The sequence below is a fragment of the Ctenopharyngodon idella genome, chromosome 24 (assembly GCF_019924925.1).
Source record: "Ctenopharyngodon idella isolate HZGC_01 chromosome 24, HZGC01, whole genome shotgun sequence".
Classification (NCBI taxonomy): domain Eukaryota; kingdom Metazoa; phylum Chordata; class Actinopteri; order Cypriniformes; family Xenocyprididae; genus Ctenopharyngodon; species Ctenopharyngodon idella.
The window spans coordinates 8,509,071-8,529,193 of record NC_067243.1 but is presented as its reverse complement, the minus strand read 5'-3'; the positions used below and the strand labels follow the sequence as shown (position 1 = coordinate 8,529,193).

At 37.9% G+C, this 20,123-nt stretch overlaps 1 protein-coding gene across 7 annotated transcripts in view; it reads left to right on the top strand.

Moving 5' to 3' along the window:
* plxnb2b (plexin b2b) overlaps window positions 1–20,123 on the top strand; it is a 170,186-nt gene that overhangs the window by 53,108 nt on the left and 96,955 nt on the right. For 5 of the 7 annotated variants that reach the window (XM_051883901.1, XM_051883896.1, XM_051883898.1 and 2 more), the window contains exon 2: window positions 3,497–3,594. The exons of the other annotated variants lie outside the window; for them this stretch is intronic. The gene's annotated coding sequence lies outside the window, so the exon portion shown is untranslated. The remainder of the gene's footprint in view (window positions 1–3,496; window positions 3,595–20,123) is intronic. 7 annotated transcript variants of the gene reach the window in all.

The following is a 20,123-nucleotide window of genomic DNA, read 5'->3' as shown; positions in this document are numbered from 1 at the left end:
TTCCTTGAAAGGGACTTTTTTGGTATAATTAATTGGTGGCCTTTTTTTATTTGAGTTAATTTTGGCTTTGGAGTCACAACTGGGAAAAGCTAAAACTACACTCAAATATATATTTAAGTTCACTTAATTACTTTCATGTAGTTTCCATTTTAGTTAACAATAACTGCCATGTTACTAACTCTCAAGTCTTTGGGATTCTTCACCCATTTTATTGCCCGCCAAGCAAAAATCGCAAGCATGATCAAGAAAAGTAATATCTGTACTAAGTATGACATTTTAGCTGAAACTAAGGTTACCATGATGCCGAGGGTCGTCACAGGCGCTGTCGTAGTTTTCCGTCTACAACTGTGCGCTCTGTAGGGCGGACGCTATGAAAACACATCATTCCTTCCCCCCAGCCCCGACACATAGTCCAGGCCCTTCAGAATCCCATCACCCCCTGCGAATATCCAAGCTGTTACGGCAGGCTGGGCCGCGAGCGTCTGTGCCAGGGCGCGGCAGGACCGGATCCGGCCGGTAGGCTACCGGCTCCTCTTCCTCCTCCTCCTCCTCCTCCTCCAAGCTGCCGCTTATGCTAAGCACCTTGCCGTTAGCCGGAAGGATGGTTGAGTGAGGACAGGTTTGTCATTTTGAGAGTGAAGCGCTTAAACTGTGTAATACCTAGTAAGAACGAGGAACAAGTCAAGCTGTCGTGTCTGAATTAAGAAAGTTTTGGCGGTGTGTTCTGAGATTCTGCAGAAGCACATTGCCAGCAGATGGTACGGCTCACATCCAGACCTGACCTGAGCTTTTAGCCCTTCGCAAAATGATTTTGCTGCAACCGAAAGAAAATTTAATTGGGGGAGAGATTCAGTATGCTGCAGAATTTGATTATAAGGCTGACAGTTTATGTCCACATATTTTAAGTTTCGCTCTTAAAAAAAAACAAGAACAACAGCATTTTTGCATTCTCTGAATGTGAGTGGTGTTTGCTTGTGCAAAACCCACCGCCACACTGCTAAGGTGTTTGCTAGGGTATGTGTAGTTTGTTTGTCAGAAAAAGCCCACTTCCAAGCCTCTGATATTCTAGCTTGGGTAGCATTAGCTAGTTCGCTCTAGGCAGCTACTATTTAGTTCGTTTGTACTTAATTTGGTTGCATTAATCACGTAATATATTTTTCCTTTGAGATACAAGCTTGCAATTCTGACTTTTTTCTTGTAATTGCATGTTTATATCTCACAACTTGGAGAAAAAAAACTCAGAATTGACAGATATAAACTTGCAATCCTGACTTTTTTTTCTTGCAATTGCAAATTCTGACTTTATTCTCAGATTGTGATATAAACTTGCAATTGTGAGGGGAAAAAAAGGCATAAATAAAATAGAAGTAAAATGTGAAATAAAAAGGTACAATTACTTTTAGTGCTGCCAAATCAATTAATCGCGATTAATTAAAAGTTAGATGTGATTATTTTTTTTATTTTATTTTTTTTTATTCTGTGCCGGAAATAGGCTTCCATAAAAAAGCCTTCAAATTTGTAAACAGAAGTTGAAAATGCCAAGTTTATCTTGTTACGGAAAAAATGATTGATTGAATAAGAAATTATTTTAGTTATATAAATGTGTAAATGATGTCTAAATAGTTTAAATATTTAAATAATAAGATAAATAACAAGATAAATCAGGAGCAATAAACAAATGCTTATACTATAACCTGGAAAACCTGACGTTTATTTAATTTTTTTCTGTTAAACGATGACATGAACAAATGACACAGGGAAGTGCACAGTTTAGTTTCGGATATAAAATTTGTTGTAAATATAATTGTCTAATGGACTGCTATTTTATTCCAGCCGTTACTCCTGGTCAGATTCTTATGTAAATATTTAGTTATGTTTCAACCAAGTTTAATGGTGCCATGCTAAATGCTAAAATATATAATGCTAAAGTTTTGGAAAAAAGCTAGTTTAATAGGTTGTAACCTCCAGAAAACACTGTTTATGAAAATTAGACGTGACCTAAGACCCACAGAACATATTGAACTGACTTGTTTTCATTTATGTCAAATTAAATATGGCGTCTACACTAACTGTGATCCACAGCTGCAGTACAAACTGTGTGTCTTGTGCTGTTTACATTGAAAATCACCTTAATGAGTCACTGTTGGTCATTTGGCATTTGTCAGAATCAGAAGTAAGTACAGTATGAAAGCGTTTAAGACAAGGACTAGCTTTTCTGCTAAAGTACAGCTTTGGACTTTGAGTTTTGAGGCCAGAGCTTGAAAATGGCTCATCTTTTCACGGTTAATCTCCCGCTCCATGTGTTTTTTGAGCTTGTGAAGTGAGAGTCTGCCAGTGGAAGCTGAGAGGATTTTTTTTCTCTCCACCGCTCTATATCCTTTACATAATCCAGATCCTGTAGCTGTAAACGACTTCCTCTCAGATCAGCAATATTCAGGGACATGAAAATGGAAAGGTTTGTGTTTTTATGCTCTGAAACAAAAGGACATTGCTGAGCTGTTCCAAAATCATCTGTAGACGGCCTGGAGCAGCGGCACAGAACTTTCATGTCAAAGTCAAGTGAGACACAAACACACAAATACACACACACACACACACAAAGTCAAGCTGGAATTTTCCCATTTCCTCTGTATATTTCTGCACGTTTAAGACCAAGTGCATAAGACAAGTGCACAATTAAAGTTTTTTGTGTTTGTGTGTTTTAAATAGTTAATCACAAACCAGGTGCATCAGTTACTCGGATATATTGGTACCAAATTGTTTTTATTTTAAGTGAAATTGTTACTATCAATATCAGATCTTTAATTGTGTATGTTCATTTCCCTTATTTTTACTTTCAAATTATTTTTCCCATCATCTTGCGCTCAATTAATCTTTAAACACACATAAATCAATGACACTAGCATTTAAAAATGCTTGATTTCAGCTTTTTTTTTTTTTTTTTAAATTTATTTTGACAAAATAGTATAGGATTTTAATATTAGTCATTTATCGATATTGGTAAGATTTTTCACATCGGTGCATTACTATTAACTATAAGTTCATTCTCTTGTATGAACTTGTAGCTTCAATCCCGAAATTCCACTAAAAATGTAACTTCCGTAATCTGATCGAATCTGATCAGTTTCAAAGAATAATGTAGATTTTATCCATTTAGATTAAATTTGAATGTAAATGTGTTTATTTATTTATAAAAAATAATGTATTTATTTTATTTTTTTTTAAATTAATGTTGTATTTATTTACATTCAACTGACACAAAAATTTTGGGTGAAAGTTGTGGCCTAATGGTTAGAGAGTTGGACTGGTAACCCGAAGGTTGTGGGTTCAATTCTCAATATTGGCAGTCATTGACTAGCGTCTTGAATACTGTCTGTATGAACATGCAGTGGGAGTCAAGCCAGTACTGTCTTGGCAGTAACCATACTTTTAACAGTATAAGAGTCCAATCAAGCATCAAATCTTCATTAACTGACAGCAGCGTTTTTATTTTTAGGTGGAGCATCTGAGCAAAACTGACGGCAGCAGCTCTGGTGGAGAACAGTGACTGGATCTAAAACCTTCAGATGACACACAGCTCATATCTCGGTCACTGTAAGTTACCAAAACCACATATGAAAACCACTAACACACAGTAGACATGAGTTTTTGCAGCACAGAGCAGCTTTCTCACACTGTATGGCATGACAGACTAGTTGTCGGTCTGTTTCCGTTCACACAGCACAGATTTTCAGAGAAGGCAGTTGAGTCCTGAAAATTTACGAGTGCGAGAATGTTTAATGAATGTGGCTGTCACTCCTGTAAATAACTGAATTGTGTGTGAACATAACTGAATTTAAGCACTCAGACAGTCGTATTCTCCTGCTGTGTGAATGTGGCCTTTTTTAATACATGTAATAACAACAATCCTAAATCATTCACAAGAAGACCAGGATCATGTATTATGGAAGGGATCATTTTGACTTCATGTCATGAAAGGGTCTTGTAGTGCGCACTAGGTTTAAGTCATGTTCTGCTGTTTCTCTCTCTCTCTCTCGACTGGAGTTTGTGATGGGAAACGTCTGCAGCTGGAGTGAGTATAAAATCCCTCTGGATCAGGACCAGGTTCTGTTTTCACTGTGGGTTCTGGTTCTCTCTGAATGACAAGTCTGTTCACTGCAGACGCTGTCTGGGCGCTTACATGACTACATTTCTCCAGTCCCTGCATTCCAATGTCTGATATGAGAGGCTGTTATTACCTCTATGCCTGAATGATTCAGAGCCTTTGAGGTTTATTGTACTGAAATCATCCCTTCGGCAATAGAGCACTTATGACATAAATATACATTTAGCATTGCCAGGGAGAATGCAAATACAGTCGTTGAGTAACTGGCACATGTAAACATAATCATTTCAGACAGGAAAAATGCTATACTATCACCACTTCCTGACAGGGGACCAATCGGAAATCATCAGGCTGAACAGGAAGTTAAGAGGCATTACTGAAGTCAGTGGAGATTTGCCCTGCAGTATACCCATAACATAAATACACGCATACCTTCAGTTTGTTGGTAATTGAATGTAAATGCCTGTATTATGTTAAAATGTAGATTTTAACAAATGTAGAAACTATCATTTCCAGCAATACAGCAACGCCAAGAATTTCCCCTTAACATCCTGTTGAGTTTGATGACTTCCAGTTTGTTGCTTCAGGATGTGATAATTTAACATGTTTTAGCATTGCGTCAATGTCGTTATTATCATGTCTTTGTCAACAAACTAGAGTCTTTACTACAAGGACACACTGTTTAACAATTTCCTGTTCGCTTTGAAGACTTCCTGTTGCTTGACAGGAAGTAATGGATTAATATTTTCCCACATTATCAGCAGTGTGTGAATGTGGGTTAGCATTTCTTTGTCAACAAACTGAAGTCTTTTGGAGTATTTAAATGAAAAGTTTTTGTCTGATGAATCTCTGCTGACACACCAAAACATTCCCTCAACTTTCTGTTGAGTTTGGAGATCTGCCCTACAGAACAGGCTTTCCAAATAAACGTCTGGTTTGATAACAGAAATGTTGGCACACATGTTTGCAGTCCAAATGGAAGTCATCATCAAACTGAACAGGAAGTTGGGCAACATGTTTGACTCCCCTTGTTGATAAACAGAAGTAAACGGGTCATTGATGAATAAGGTTTTTAAAAGTGTAAAAAAAACCATAATGGAGATATTACTTTTGAAGTTTTAGTAAGTGTTAACAATGAGATTATGTGGTTTTTATAATCAATTAACACTGCTTTTGTCATTTTTTACAAGATGTACAAAATTTGTCACCAAAAAAGTCATTTGGTTTAACCAAAATTTTGGTCTTACCGAATGACAATATTTTCAAACAGTGCTAACAGGCTAATACCTAGCTAGCAGAGCTTTATGATTCTGGATGAAATGAGAATCACGATTTTTTGGTTTCAAATAGAGATCACGATTCTCCCACGATTCTGAATATACAACCAAACAAAATAACAAAATATAAATTTTTATATATATAATTTTTATAAGGTTTTGACAAAATATAAATTGCTGACTCTAATTGCTGGAAAATGTTTGAATTAATTATTTAAAAAATAGTTTTGAATAAATTCAATGACTCGTTAATAAATACTTGTTTCATTGCTGGATGAATCAGTGTTTTTGAACGAATCTTTTGAATAAACGATTCAATGACAAATACATTTTTTTTTAACAGTCAGTTGTCGCCACCTAGTGGAAATAGATGTAATTGATACAACCGTTATTTGACGTGCCAAGTTCGTTTCAAAAGGTAGTTTGCTCTATTTTTGTCGCTATCATAGACATCTGTGTTTAAATACTAACTTAAAACTTATATCTCAGTACTTTTGTGATAATGTGAATATTTGTAACACAGAAACAACTAATGTGTGATTCAAAACGGCTCTCTCTGGCTCTGGCAGCACGAACACAGATTTGAACGTTCCGGTATGATTTTGACAAAGGTTTAATAGACGCGGGAGAATCGTTGTCATTAATAAAGTAGGATTGCGTGGGTGCTTGAATCGAGATCGCGATCTTTCTACGACTAATCGTGCAGCTCTACTAGCTAGCTAGCTAGTTATCTTGCTAGCTAGCTAACAAAAGCACAATCAAATATTTTATATTTAGTACAAGTTTTTAAAATATTACAACATTTTCCATGTTTTATAGCGGTTGTACCGAATGACCTGATGTTTCGGGACATACATATGAGCAAGTGAAAACATGAATTTTTCAAATAGTTAAGAGAGAGTTAGTTACTTTGGTTTACGACCATGTGATCCTTTGCAGGTGATATTGCTCGCATGACTTGATCCAAAACGGTCCCTTTATATTGGTTACTCCAAATGACATCAATGAAATTCATTTTTCATCTTTCTCATCACAAAGCAATAACTTCTACACATAATTTTAATACCATTTTGCACTATGTTGATATATGATGTTATAAAATCATGCCAGAATAAAATAAAATATACATTTATTACATTTTAAGATATTTTAATCACTAATGAAATTGCTGTATTGGCCTTTGGACGGTTAAACCGAATGACCTTATGACACTTCGACATCTTTAAAATACCTTTATATGTAGCAAAATATAATTAAAACCTTTAGGATTCAATAAAAAAGATCTAGTTGTACTACCTTACATACTTTGAATGTCATATCTTTTTATTATTATTATTATTATTATTATTATTATTAAGGCCTTTGGACAAAAAAATGACCCGTCACGTCATTGACCCAAACACATTCGTGCAATGCTAAAATGTAGAAAATGTTAACTATCACTTCTTGAAGGCAACAAATTGGAAGACCAACTCAAAAGGAAGTATAGGGATGTTTTTTGGGTGTCAGTGATGCCGCTTTGCCGCCTTTTCAGGAAATGATGTTTTAGAAAAAATGCTAAATTATCCCTTCCTCAAAGTCAACCAATCAGAAGTCTTTGTGAGTCTTTGTGTGAAAAGTTTGTTTTACAGGGAAACTAACACCAATTTGAGGGACTTTCTTGGTGTCAGTGAAGATTTACACCCTTAAAAATCTATACTCTAATGGTACCATAGTACAGTGACTGTATTGACTGGTAATACTATGGTACTGTATGATTAACGTAGTGTTTATCTATGTATTTATTCGTACGCCAACAAATACCAAGTACTACTATGGTATTTTGGAAATGGTTTTACCATGGTACTCTGATACTTCCAAGAACACCATGGTACATGAATTTCAGAGTAGTATTGCCATCCAATACCATTATTGTACCATGGTACTGCCACAGGACACAAGGTTATACTTTATATACCATGGTACTGAAGTTCATTTATATGGTACTTCCAATACCATGGCGCTACCATAACACATGGTGGTACTTTGTAAGTGCAAGTGTGTGTCAAAAACAACAACAAAAACATCTTAGTAATATGGTAAGGATAAAAATATCCCCACAATGGTTTCAGTTTGTTGGCAAACTCATGTAAAAGCACCCACACACATTTTGTCTTCTCTTCAGATGTTTCTTGGCTTGGCTGTCTCACATATGTTTTTGTTTTGCGTGTGTTCGAATATAGCATTAAATGAACGGTTTCTGTAACTGGCATTTTTCAGTAATTATGGTCTGACGATGTCTCATTCTCAGCACAAGATTCCCACTGCCTGAGCGCAAATTACTGTCAGCGATCGGGCCTGTCGACACCAGATTATTGGTATTTGTAAAGCCGTCATGAAGCCGCCCTCATTTAGCACATTTCCAGAGGAAATCACTGCATTAATAACCGCAGCGTTGGACGTTTGACCCGCAGGTTTGAATTTTCTGCTCGGCGACTCTGAAAAGCTCTTCCATATTTTCATTAGCCAAACAGTTTGACTCCTCCCCCCGCCACGGGTGCGACACGCGGTGGTAAACAGCATTATCTGGGATCTCAGCGGGATTTCGAATGCTTGTGTAATCCTGTCATTTCATTCATGGATACCTCCGGGGTTATTCTGGGATGCCGCTGTTCTATCTGCCCGCCTGTCCGCTCGTGCCTGCGAGGGAGATTGAATTCCCTCGGCTCGCTCGCACACGCGCGCGCGCACATCGTGATCACCTACTCATCTCCTCCGCTATCAGAGTGAAACAGAGACCCGTGTTGAACTGAACCTGCTTGTGCTGAGGATTACGTGGAGGCCGTGAACCCTTTTAACTGGTCAGGCCCACAGGATGAGCTTTAGACCTGTGGAGATACAGAGGTGGATCCTGACACTGCTGCCGCCCTCTGAGGGAATTCAGCAGTGTCATAGTCGTTCAGAGCAGGAGATGCTCTTTCTGAATCAAAACTGACTCGATGTGCTCATTTAGTACATGTTAAAGAAAAAATGGCTTATTAATCTTAACATCTATCTGTCTGTCTACCTATCCTTCTATCGGTCTGTCTGTCCATCTGTCTATCCTTTTGTCTGTCCTTCTGTCTGTCTATCTATCTATCCTATCTATCTGTCTGTCCTTTTATCATCTATCTATCTATCTATCTATCTATCTATCTGTCTGTCTGTCTGTATCTACCTATCCTTCTGTCTATCCTTTTATGTCTATCCTTTTGTCTATCTATCTATCTATCTATCTATCTAACATTTTATCTGTCTGTCCTTTATCTGTATGTCCTTTCTTTTTATCTATCTGTCTGTCTATCCTTTTGTCTATCTATCTATCTATCTATCTAACATTTTATCTGTCTGTCCTTTATCTGTATGTCCTTTCTTTTTATCTAACTCTCTGTCTGTCTATCTATCTATCTATCTATCTATCTATCTATCTATCTATCTATCTGTCTGTCTGTTTACCTATCCTTCTGTCTATCCTTCTGTTTATCTATCCTTACTTCTGTCTGTCTGTCTATCCTTTTATCTGTCTATCCTTCTGTTTAATCTATCCTGTCTGTCTGTCTGTCTATCCTTTTATCTGTCTATCCTTCTGTTTATCTATCCTTACATCTATCTATCTAGCCCTATCTGTCTGTCTGTCTACCTATCCTTCTGTCTATCCTTTTATCTGTCTATCCTTTTGTCTATCCTTCTATCTATCTATCTATCTGTCTGTCTGTCTGTCTACCTATCCTTCTGTCTATCCTTTTATCTGTCTGTCTATCTATCTATCTAGCGCTATCTATCTGTCTGTCTGTCTGTCTGTCAGTCTGTTTGTTTACCTATCATTCTGTCTATCCTTTTATGTCTATCCTTTTATGTCTGTCCTTCTATCTATCTATCCTTACTTCTGTCTGTGTCTGTCTGTCTGTCTACCTATCCTTCTGTCTATCCTTTTATCTGTCTATCCTTTTATGTCTATCTATATCTATCTATTTATCTATCTTGTCTGTCTGTCTGTCTACCTATCCTTCTGTTTATCTATCCTTACTTCTGTCTGTCTGTCTATCCTTTTATCTGTCTATCCGTCTGTTTATCTATCCTTACTTCTATCTATCTCCTTTGATCCTTCTATCTGTTCTTTTATCTATCCTTCTGTTTATCTATTCTTCTATTTGTCAATATCATAAACCTTCAAACTTTAAGGCTTAAAAAACTGTCTAGCCCACAAGTTCACTTAATCCTACTTCCTGACATTCAAATTCAAATTGCAATTCTGCATTCTGTTTGCAACCTCACTTCAAATTCAGAAACAGAAGTGGGATTTAAAAGCTATTCTTAATTCAATTCTGAATGGTGCAGCACCCTTATGTGTAGTATGTGGGATGTGGTCCAGTTAATATGTCATTGGTAGTAGTGGCATGCTAACCCTCCCTCCTCTCAATATTCACCATGTAGGGGTCAACCGCTGACCTTTTTAAAGCGAAGACAGCGGTAGTATATTTTCGAACCATTAGTGTACCGCTGTGTGCCTCGAATGCTAATCGTGAAGAATGATGGCTTTTGCATTGCTGTCCTCTCGCTGTGAGTTCTTCTTATTTGTCACCTGCCCAGATTGTCGACCTTGTGTTTGCGCAGCTCTCTCTAATCCCCTGGCTCTTTCCCGACGGCGTAACCGTCCACGCCGGGGGTTGGCCGCCTCCACGCCTGAAATCTTTGTAATAACTTTCTCTATCGCCGCACCGATCTCCCGCTAGAGCTGAATCTGGACCTTGCTGTAATAGAGTGCTGGCGAGCGTAGCGGTAATAAATGCTACACGATTTACCGGGATAAATATGGAGAAATGACTCTCGCGTACAGTAAATGAAACTCCAGGTCATAAGTGGGAGGTGTGTGTCCTCTGCTAAGATTTTTTTTCCCCTGTATGTGTGTGAATCCTTGCTTAAAATATCTCAAGTGTGTGGGTTAGTGTGTGTATATCCCATTGGCAGAGGATTTTAAGTCGCTTGTGTCCTCGCAAAGTGTGTGCGCAAGGGAACGAGATGCCTGCAAATTGCTTTGCATCTGAATTAAACATGTTGCTCGTTCACGGCTCAACGCGATGGACAGCGAAACACGTTGCAGCTGGAGAAAATGACTTTTTAAGTGGGGTATTTATGAGATGCTATTGTATTCATTTGATTATAATAAAGCTGCCAGTGTATGGAGGTGACTGGCAACTAGAAGCTATGACGGCCTCCGTGATTTTTCTCCTCAAGCACTTGATGGCTTTTTACGATTAGTTTTCTGTAAGTGCTGCTGATAGCTGTCTTGGTATGAAAAGAGTGACTTAAAAGGAGGTTTTTATAGAGGTTTTGTGGTGGTATATGCTTGAATGACGGTAAATGGACACAGTAACAGGGTTGAAAAAGATCTTGCGGACCACCAGAGAGCCTGAAAATGACTTTATATGGGGTATCTATGACATGATGCTTAAATTTAAGTGATTTTACTAAAGATTCCAGCATGTGGAGATGACAAATAGAAGCCAACAAGACAAACAGTCCTCTGTTACTCTCTCCCCGAGCAGAGGGAAGGTTTTTAATATTTATATTTTTCTAGTGTCGCTGATAGCTGTCATGGTATGTAAATAGAGTGATTTAAAAGAAAACTGTCTGTTTTTAAAGATGTTTTGTGGCAGATTTACGCATGAATAAACAGGTATTCAGATGCAGTAACAGGGTAAAAAAGCATCACAGTGGAAAACACTGCTGAAAATGACTTTTTAAGTGAGGTGACTTTGAGATGCTATTTAATTAGTTTTCTTTGAGTGGCACTGATAGTTATGATGTTTAAACTTTTATTTGTGAGTTAATAATGAGGTCTTGTGGCAGAAACACGATTGATATGCAGTAAACGAATGCAGTGACAGGGTTGAAAAGGATTTTATGGACACCACAGAGCAGCACAATGGAAAACAGCTGAAATTGACTTTTTAAAGGGGTGATTATATTAGATGCTATTCAATTCATTTGATTTTTTTTTTTTTTTTTTTTCTCTACTAAAGATTTCAATGTGCAGACATGAATGATAACTAGAAGCAAAACATCCTCCGTGTTTTTCTCCCTGAGCAGACAGGACTAGATTTGTTTTAGTAGTGTCGATGGATGTTGTGATATGTAAACTTTTATTTTCTGAATTAATATTTCATATAGAGTGGCCCCAGGAATAAAGTAAATTAAGACACCTACGCCAAAATGTATACATGTACATGGATTATATAACAAAATATTAAACCAAGTAGCAATTACTTTCACTTTTCAGTTTATTTCTCTAGTGAACTAACATGCTGTGGACACTAAATGACTTGCCTGAGGTGAATGTAATGCTACATGAGATTTTATTCTCAAGCGGTTTTTTTTTTTTTTTTTTTTTTTTTTTTATTAAATAAATGCAGCCTTGGTGAGCATAAAAGACCTTTCAAAAACATTTTAAAAATCTTACCGACCTCAAATTTTTGAAAGACTATTTTTTTTTCGAGTAGTTGTTGTGATGTTTTCACTTTTATTATGTGACTTAATCAAGAAAACTGTCTGTTTTTATAGAGGTCTGGTGGCAGAATTGAACTTGAAGTGCAGTGACGGGGTGGAAACTGATCTTACGGACCAATGGAGGGCCGCACAGCGGAAACCACCGCCGAAGGTCTTTTCGCCCCAGACCTCATCCATAAAATGCCTTCTGTGTATATGAACCCTGTAAAAACACTATCCGTCAGCTCTCAAAGGGAAATACATTCTCTCTCACAGCGTCCTGCGTGTCTGTAATGGATATGGCAGTGTGAAATAATACCGTGGCTCGTGGAGGTCACTGGAAGAGAGCTGTTGATTGAAGTATTTTGTCTCCTCTGGTGCCAGTGCTGTGAAGGTGAACTCCTGCATCTGTTTGTTAAATTCAGTCTTTTATTAGTGAGCGTCTGTCCTTTCTTTTGTGAGCAGAGAACCGTGGGTGAATCTCGTTTTGAGGATTCTGGCTGCAGACTCCAAAAGAAAGAATTTGTTATCTCACAGTCCTGTTTAAGCACCCCAGAGACACGCGCTCCTGCCTGGGCAGGCAGTTCGCAGGCGTCCCTGGAGCTTCTCCCTGACCTGTCCATGGAGACGCAAAGCCTGCAGTTTTTTACGAACTTCAGCTTCTGAAGGAAGGCCAGATACAAGTGAGGTAGTCTTGACTAGTTCACCTCACAGTTTATTATCAAAGTAGAAAGCTTTGGTCGTTTTTGTGTGCAAAATGCATCAGATGTTCATGAACGTTCTGTCTGAAGGTGTGTTAAGACTAGGGCTGCACTATTAATTGGAAATAAGCTGAAATCGCGATTTGGCAGTGAAGCGCGGCTCTAAATGCTGCTCCTTTTGAAAGCCAGAGGGCGCTCTCGTGCAGAAACTGCAAATATGCCCCGCAGAAGTAAGATAACACGCGTCGTTCCAGGAAATCCTTACGTGCATCATGGTATCGCTGTAGCTGAATAAACAGACGATTGAAACGCTTTGATTGATTGAACATTACTAATAAACACATCACTACGACAATATATGCTTTATTCAATTTTTTTATGATAATAAAGTATATTTGTAATGCAATGCTAATCGACATAGCTTTTATCACTGTATAGAATAGATTCAGATTTTGAAGCCCAAAAAAATTCATCTATCCATTATAAAAAATAATCCACATTGCTCCAGGGGGTTATAAAAGGCCTTTTGAAGAGGAGCGATACATTTTTGTAAGAAAAATATCCATATATCACACTAGTTCGTTCTTCGATTTCGCTTGAAGTGTATCGGGGCCTTTAAGAACAGGTTCTTTTTGGTGAATCAAAACCAGAGCACAACCCAGTATAGTCTGATTTATGAACCAGTTATGTTTAGTAAATAAAAAAACATACCGCACAGTGTAGTCTGATTCACAAACAACTGAGGGTTATGAACAGATTCTTCCTAGTGAATCAAAAACATGCCACACAACCAGTCCAATTCATAAACAAAGGACTCTTTGAACAGATTCTTTTTAGTGAATCAAATAATACACTAGACCACCAGTGTAGTCCAAATCACAAACAAATGATGCTTATGAATTAGTAATTTTTAGTGAATCAAAAACATACTAGACAACCAGTGTAGTCTGATTCATGAACAAAGGATTTAAATGAGCCGTTTCTTTTGAATAAATCAAAAACATACCATGCAGCCAGTGTAGTCTAATTCACCAACAAATGATTCTTATGAACTGATTCTTTTTAAAAACAAACTAGACAACCAATTAATGAGCAATGACTTTTGAACTTGACCTAAATAAATCATTCTATAGACCCATTTGAAGTTCTTTCCTGATCGTTTAAAATTTTTTAAAAAAATATTTCTAATTAAATAAATAAATATTTAATTATTAATATTTTTGTATTTTCCAAGGTTTCCTTTATAACGTACAACATTAATGTCATATGTACGCAACATGGACATTATAAACTGAAATGCATTCAAATGAATCAGAATGGAATCAAATTGAATCAGAATCGAATCAAGAAATCTGTATTGATACCCAGTCCAACTGAGTAATAGCAGATTGATAGTCTCTGGTTGTTGATCTGCTGTCCAGAGAGCAGATTAGTCCCTGAAGATGACTGCCGTGATGTTTGTGTTTCTATCAGCCAGCGGCTAAAAAAAAAATCTCCATAATCTGGCACCCTGACACACATGTCCTGATAACAGCTCGTGGCTCTCAGCCTCGCTGACCCCGTGTCAGACGTGTTAGAACTTGCATTTTTAATGTGTTTTTCTTCGATAAGCTCCTTAGGATGGAAGGAGGCAGCAGTGGTCAGTCTTCTTTGTGCGCTGTGCCGTCAGATTCACTCTTAAAACCTATTAAAGTCAGTCAAGCGTCCTGATTAGATGAAGAAATGAAGCAGAGATGAGCCTGTTGTGTGTTGCTTTAAAAGGACACGTCATGGAAATGTTTTTTTTTTTTTTTTTTTTTTCATCACAAACCATCTCCTATTAATATTTTATGCAGTACATCTATTTAGTATCCATTAGAAACAGTTAACTAATGAACTAAACTAATGAACAGAAACTAAAATATCATTAGTTAACAGTTAACTCTATTGAACTAACATGCTGTGGACACTAAATGACTTGCCTGAGGTAAATGTCATGCTACGTGAGATATTATTCTCACGCTGTTTTATTGATGTCTTTCCGTGATTGAAACACTGGTTGAGAGATTACATGTAAACATATCTGTGCATAGATTGTCAGTTCTTCTTCTACACTTTTTCCCTGTTGATGCGGTTAGCAAATAGCGTTGCATTACCATGAGCGCCCCCTTCTGGATTGGAGTGTGGATCGCCTGTGACTGACTGTAATTGTCATCTGACTTTATGCACCGGACTGTGACGGTTCAGGACGAATACATACCAGCCACTTTACTACTCGTTAATGCAAAGATCATCCAATCACATGGCAGCAACTCAATGCATTTAGGCATGTAGACATGGTCAAGACGATCTGCTGAAGTTCAAACTGAGCATCAGAATGAGGAAGAGAGGTGATTTAATTGACTTTGAACGTGGCATGGTTGTTGGTGTCAGACGGGCTGGTCTGAGTATTTCAGAAACTGCTGATCAACTGGGATTTTCACACATAACCATCTCTAGAGAATTGTCAGAAAAAGAGAAAATATCCAGTGAGCGGCAGTTCTGTTTGGGCGAAAATGCCAGAGGAGCACTGGTTCGAGTTGATAGAAAGGCAACATTAACTCAAATAAGCACTCGTTACAACCGAGGTTTAGAAGAGCATCTCTGAACTCAAAACACGTCAAATCTTGAAGCAGATGGACTACAGCAGCAGAAGACACAACGGTGACACTGAGGCTACAATTCACACGCGCTCTCCAAACTGGATAATAGAAGATTGGAAAAACGTTGCCTAGTCTGATGAGTCACGATTTCTGCTGCAACATTCAGATGGTAGGGTCAGAATTTGGCATAAACAACATGAAATCATGGATCCATCCTGCCTTGTATCAGCGGTTCAGGCTGCTGCTGGTGCTGTAATGGTGTGGAGGGTATTTTCTTGGCACACTTTGGGCCCCTTAGTACCAATTGAACATCATTTAAATGCCACAGCCCACCTGAGTATTGTTGCTGACCATGTCCATCCCTTTATGACCACAGTGTTCCCATCTTCTGATGGCTACTTCCAGCAGTATAACGTGCCCTGTCACAAAGATCAAATCATCTCAAACTGATTTCTAGAACATGACAGTGAGTTCACTATACTCAAATGGCCTCCGCAGTCACCAGATCTCAATCCAATGGAGCACATTTGGGATGTGCTAGAACGGGAGATTCGCATCATGGATGTGCAGCCAACAATCTGCAGCGATTGTGTGATTCATGTCAATATGGACCACGAAGTCTGTTTTCAAAAAAGTAAAAGCACGCTTCTCATCAACACGCAATACGCTTTGAGATATTGTTCATGTGTGTAACTCAAACATGGCAAAGATTAATACTAGGGATGCACCGATATGATTTTTTTTGGGGGCCGATACTGATTTTAACAAACAATTATTGGCCGATACCGATATTTGTCACTTCCTCTCTTATTTGAAATTTTGTCATCAAAATAGATAGTATTTTGATCATGTTTTAAATAAGCAAAGTTCAAAAATACCTGAATTAAAATATACTAGCAGGTTTATTGCTGCATCATCAAATAATTTTTAATGAACATGGATTGGATCCATTTAACATTCAGCAGGCCTACATAAAGACAACAGAACAAAGATACATATGAAATAAACAGTGCTTTTTAGGTAGGTTTAAAAGTTTTCAGGTACAGAAATAAAGTAAACAAATGTAAAATAGCACTGCATATTCCTCACTGTATAAATTAAATACATATTAATCCTTCATTCTAATAGACTTTATTGTGATTAATCTTCTAATTTGTTTTTGCATACATTTTAATATTTTTTTTTTTTTGTAAGTTTAAATATGTATGAGATCTGCACTAAGGCGGGACTCTTATTTTGACGGGTGTTCTAGTCTACGGACTGACAAGGAGAGCACGCAGTTCTTCAGAGATATTTTGCAGATTTAAAGTTTGTCAGTTTATTAAGCACCCCCCGAAAAGGCATAAGATCTGTATGTATTTGTTAACTGTTAGTTGTAATAAGTGTTTTGAGTAATTCGCTGTATGTTGATGATAAAGCAACGGAGAGCGAGAGTTTAATGCGCACTTCTTGTGCTCTGTAATGTTTAGCTTTTGTGGTGATTTGTTTGGAGTGAAAACGGACGCAATAAACTTAATAAAACATCAGTAAAGTTTTGGTCATCATTTGGATGGGGTCCGCTACACTTATGAAAGTTACAAAAGTTATTTAGTCGAGAATAGCGTGCGATCTTTTGTTATTTGATTAGCTTTAAAGCGCAGACAGCAGCGCTAGGATTAGCAACAGTCATTATACAGCTCAGTGCCTTCACGCAGTTAATTTATAAACCATCGGTTTATATGGTTGTAAATTGAGCAAAAATCGGCCGATAAATATTGGCGGTCGGAACATCGGTGCATCCCTAATTAATACATATAACCTTATGAGGAATTTCAATAGTGACGCTTAACTTGGCAAACGCCTCTCTATTACCTAAATTATGACTTCTTTTGGTCCAAGAAACTTTGAATATTATAAGTTGACTTGAGGGGAAGAAAATAAAATTAAAATGAAGGATGTGGCCTTTTTATGTGTATATGTGCTCCAAAAATCTAGATTGCTGTGCGTGTGTGTGTGTGTGTGTGTTTGGATGTTCAGCAATCAGCTGCAGAAATGGAGAGACTGTTGTCCATTGCTTTGAAGTTGCAGTAGAGCCGGGCTATTCCTCTCGGATGATGGAGAGAGCCTGAAAACAACTTAGCCATTAACAGAGCAGAAACCGGGCCGCCATTGGCTCGCCCTTCCCCTCTCTCTCTCCTCTTCCTTGCACTCTCGCAGCCGTGTAATTGCATTTTTTGGGGGCAGACGCTGGAATGTGGCGAGATGTAAAAATCGTGGCTCCCTTCTCCTGATGGCAGCGCTTTCATATCTGAATGTTGGAGAAGAGATGAAATTAATTGGCTCACAGTCTAATGGTGATGTCGTAGATCTCCAGGCAGCCTGGGTCTAAATGATAGAGGCGGCAGAACCCACTGCGGACACCAACATTATGTAAAACCTCCAGGAAAAAACGAGCTTTGAAAGAAATGACAGAAGCCGTGTGATCTCATCGCATGGCATCTTGGGATCTGGATGATTTCTGCGTCCCGTCATGCCCAGACCAGAATGTCCTTTAGTGCACATGGCATGTGTGAACTCATTTGATTGAATTTATTTTTCAAACCTTTTGATGTAAAGGCTTTGTGTGTGTGTGTGTGTGTGTGTGTGTGTGTGTGTGTGTATAAAATATATACATTTACATATTTTTATGTTTTCGCATATTTTTAAACATTAGTTGAGTCACTTCTAATAGTTGAAAGTGATTTAATATTTTAGAAATGACTAAATATGCCCATTAAAGCCCTAGCTAGTTTGTTTTTCATATAATTTTGCCAAAAGACATTTAGATTTAGTTATTTTCATGTATTTATGTATGTTTTATTCTTTTCCCCAACTATCAAAAGTAAATTGACTTGCTTCCCAGTTGGAAGGGCTTAAGTGTTTAAAAAAATCTGTTTTATTTTATTTATATATTTTTATATATTAAAGGATTAATTCACCTAAAAATGAAAATTCTGTCATTAATTACTCGCCCTCATGTTGTTCCACACCCGTAAGACCTTCGTTCATCTTCAAGATATTTTGGATGAAATCTGATGGCTCAGTGAGGCCTCCATTGCCAACAAGATAATTAACACTTTCAAATGCCCAGAAAGCTACTAAAGACATATTTAAAACAGTTCATGTGACTACAGTGGTTCAACCTTAATGTTATGAAGCTTTACGAATCTTTTGTTTCGAATCAGTGGTTCAGAGCGCGTATCAAACTGCCAAAGTCACGCCCCCCAGTGGTGAACCATTGAAATTTCGAAACACTTATGACGTAACAAAGCCTCGTTTACTGAAATCACATGACTTTAGCAGTTTGATACACACTCTGAACCACTGATTCGAAACAAAAGATTCGTAAAGCTTCGAAGGTTCATGAAGCAGTGTTTTGAAATCGCCCATCACTAGATATTGTTGAATAAAGTCGTTATTTTGTTTTTTTGGCGCACAAAAAGTATTCTCGTTGCTACATAACATTAAGGTTGAACCACTGTAGTCACATGAACTGTTTTAAATATGTCTTTAGTAGCTTTCTGGGCATTGAAAGTGTAAATTATCTTGCTTCCAATGCAGGCCTCACTGAGCCATCGGATTTGATCAAAAATATCGTAATTTTTGTTCCGAAGATGAACGAAGGTCTTACGGGTGTGGAACGACATTTTGTTTTTTTCTTACTTTGAGTCACATTTTGTAGTTGGATTGGTTTGCTAATATTTTACAAATGGAATAACACCCTAGCTAGCTCATATTACATGATAATTTTTCCAAAAGACTATCGAATTTACATTTTTTTTTTTTTTTTTTTCTCTTTTTCTTTTTACATATTTTTAAATGTTAGTTGAATCACTTCTAATAGTTGAAAAGTGTTTTATATTTTAGAAATGACTAAACCTGCCCATTAAAGTTTGTTTTTCATATAATTTTGCCAAAAGTATTTTATATTTACGTATTTTCATGTAGCTATTTACTTGTGTCAGATAGTTGAAATTTGTTTTTTTTTTAGAAACCGATTAATGCTGCTTGTTGAAGCTCTACATTGTTCATATTTCATATAATTTCCCAGAAACATTACATGTTCATGTATTTACATATTTTGGAGTCACTTTTGATAGCTGTGAATGTTTTATAAACTGCGTGTTCAAGCTGTAGCTAGCTCATTTTTCACTATAAATTTGTCAAAACGGCGATACTCATTAATCCAGCGTTCATGAGAGATAATTTTCTTTAAGTGATGAAGCAATTAGCGCAACCTGCAGTTCATTAATAATTAGCAGGGCGAAGAAATGAAACGGGAAGACAAATATTTGATATGTCAACAGAAAGTGCGACAGTAAATGAGCGCGTGTGAGAAATAGAAATGGCCATGTGCGCCTGCGACCCGATTGGCCGACTCTGCGTTGTCTTGGCTCTGTCCGTCCCCTCATCCATCTTTATCACCCGCCAGACTGTCTCACCTCCAGACGAGGCTGCTCTCATCCGCAGATCTCTCCGACAGTCACCTCCTACATGCACACACACACTTTTAGCCCGACTTGTGTGCGCTTGAGTGTTAATTAGACTTGGAGCTGAGAGACACAGAAATGTTATCTACTTCCCCTCTCTCTCTCTCTCTCTCTCTCTCGGCCGTGGTCTCTTGAGAAGGGGGCGGTATTTGCCAGGGTTGTGGAGGGTATCGGTGCCAGCTGTCTGATCTGTGGAGTGCCAGCGAACGCTGATTTCTCTCTGCCCGCTCTTACAGCCCCAGCGTTCAGTTGGTTTATTTATCCGCTTGCGTTCAGGACCGTGGATGTTCGTGAAGTGGGCATCTGTTGCATCTCTCTCGCTCTGCCCGCTGTGGTTTGTTTTAGGCGTGAAAGGGATGCTGGGTAGCGAAGGCCACGCCCGTTTGTCAGACTGCTGGCGTCCGTCG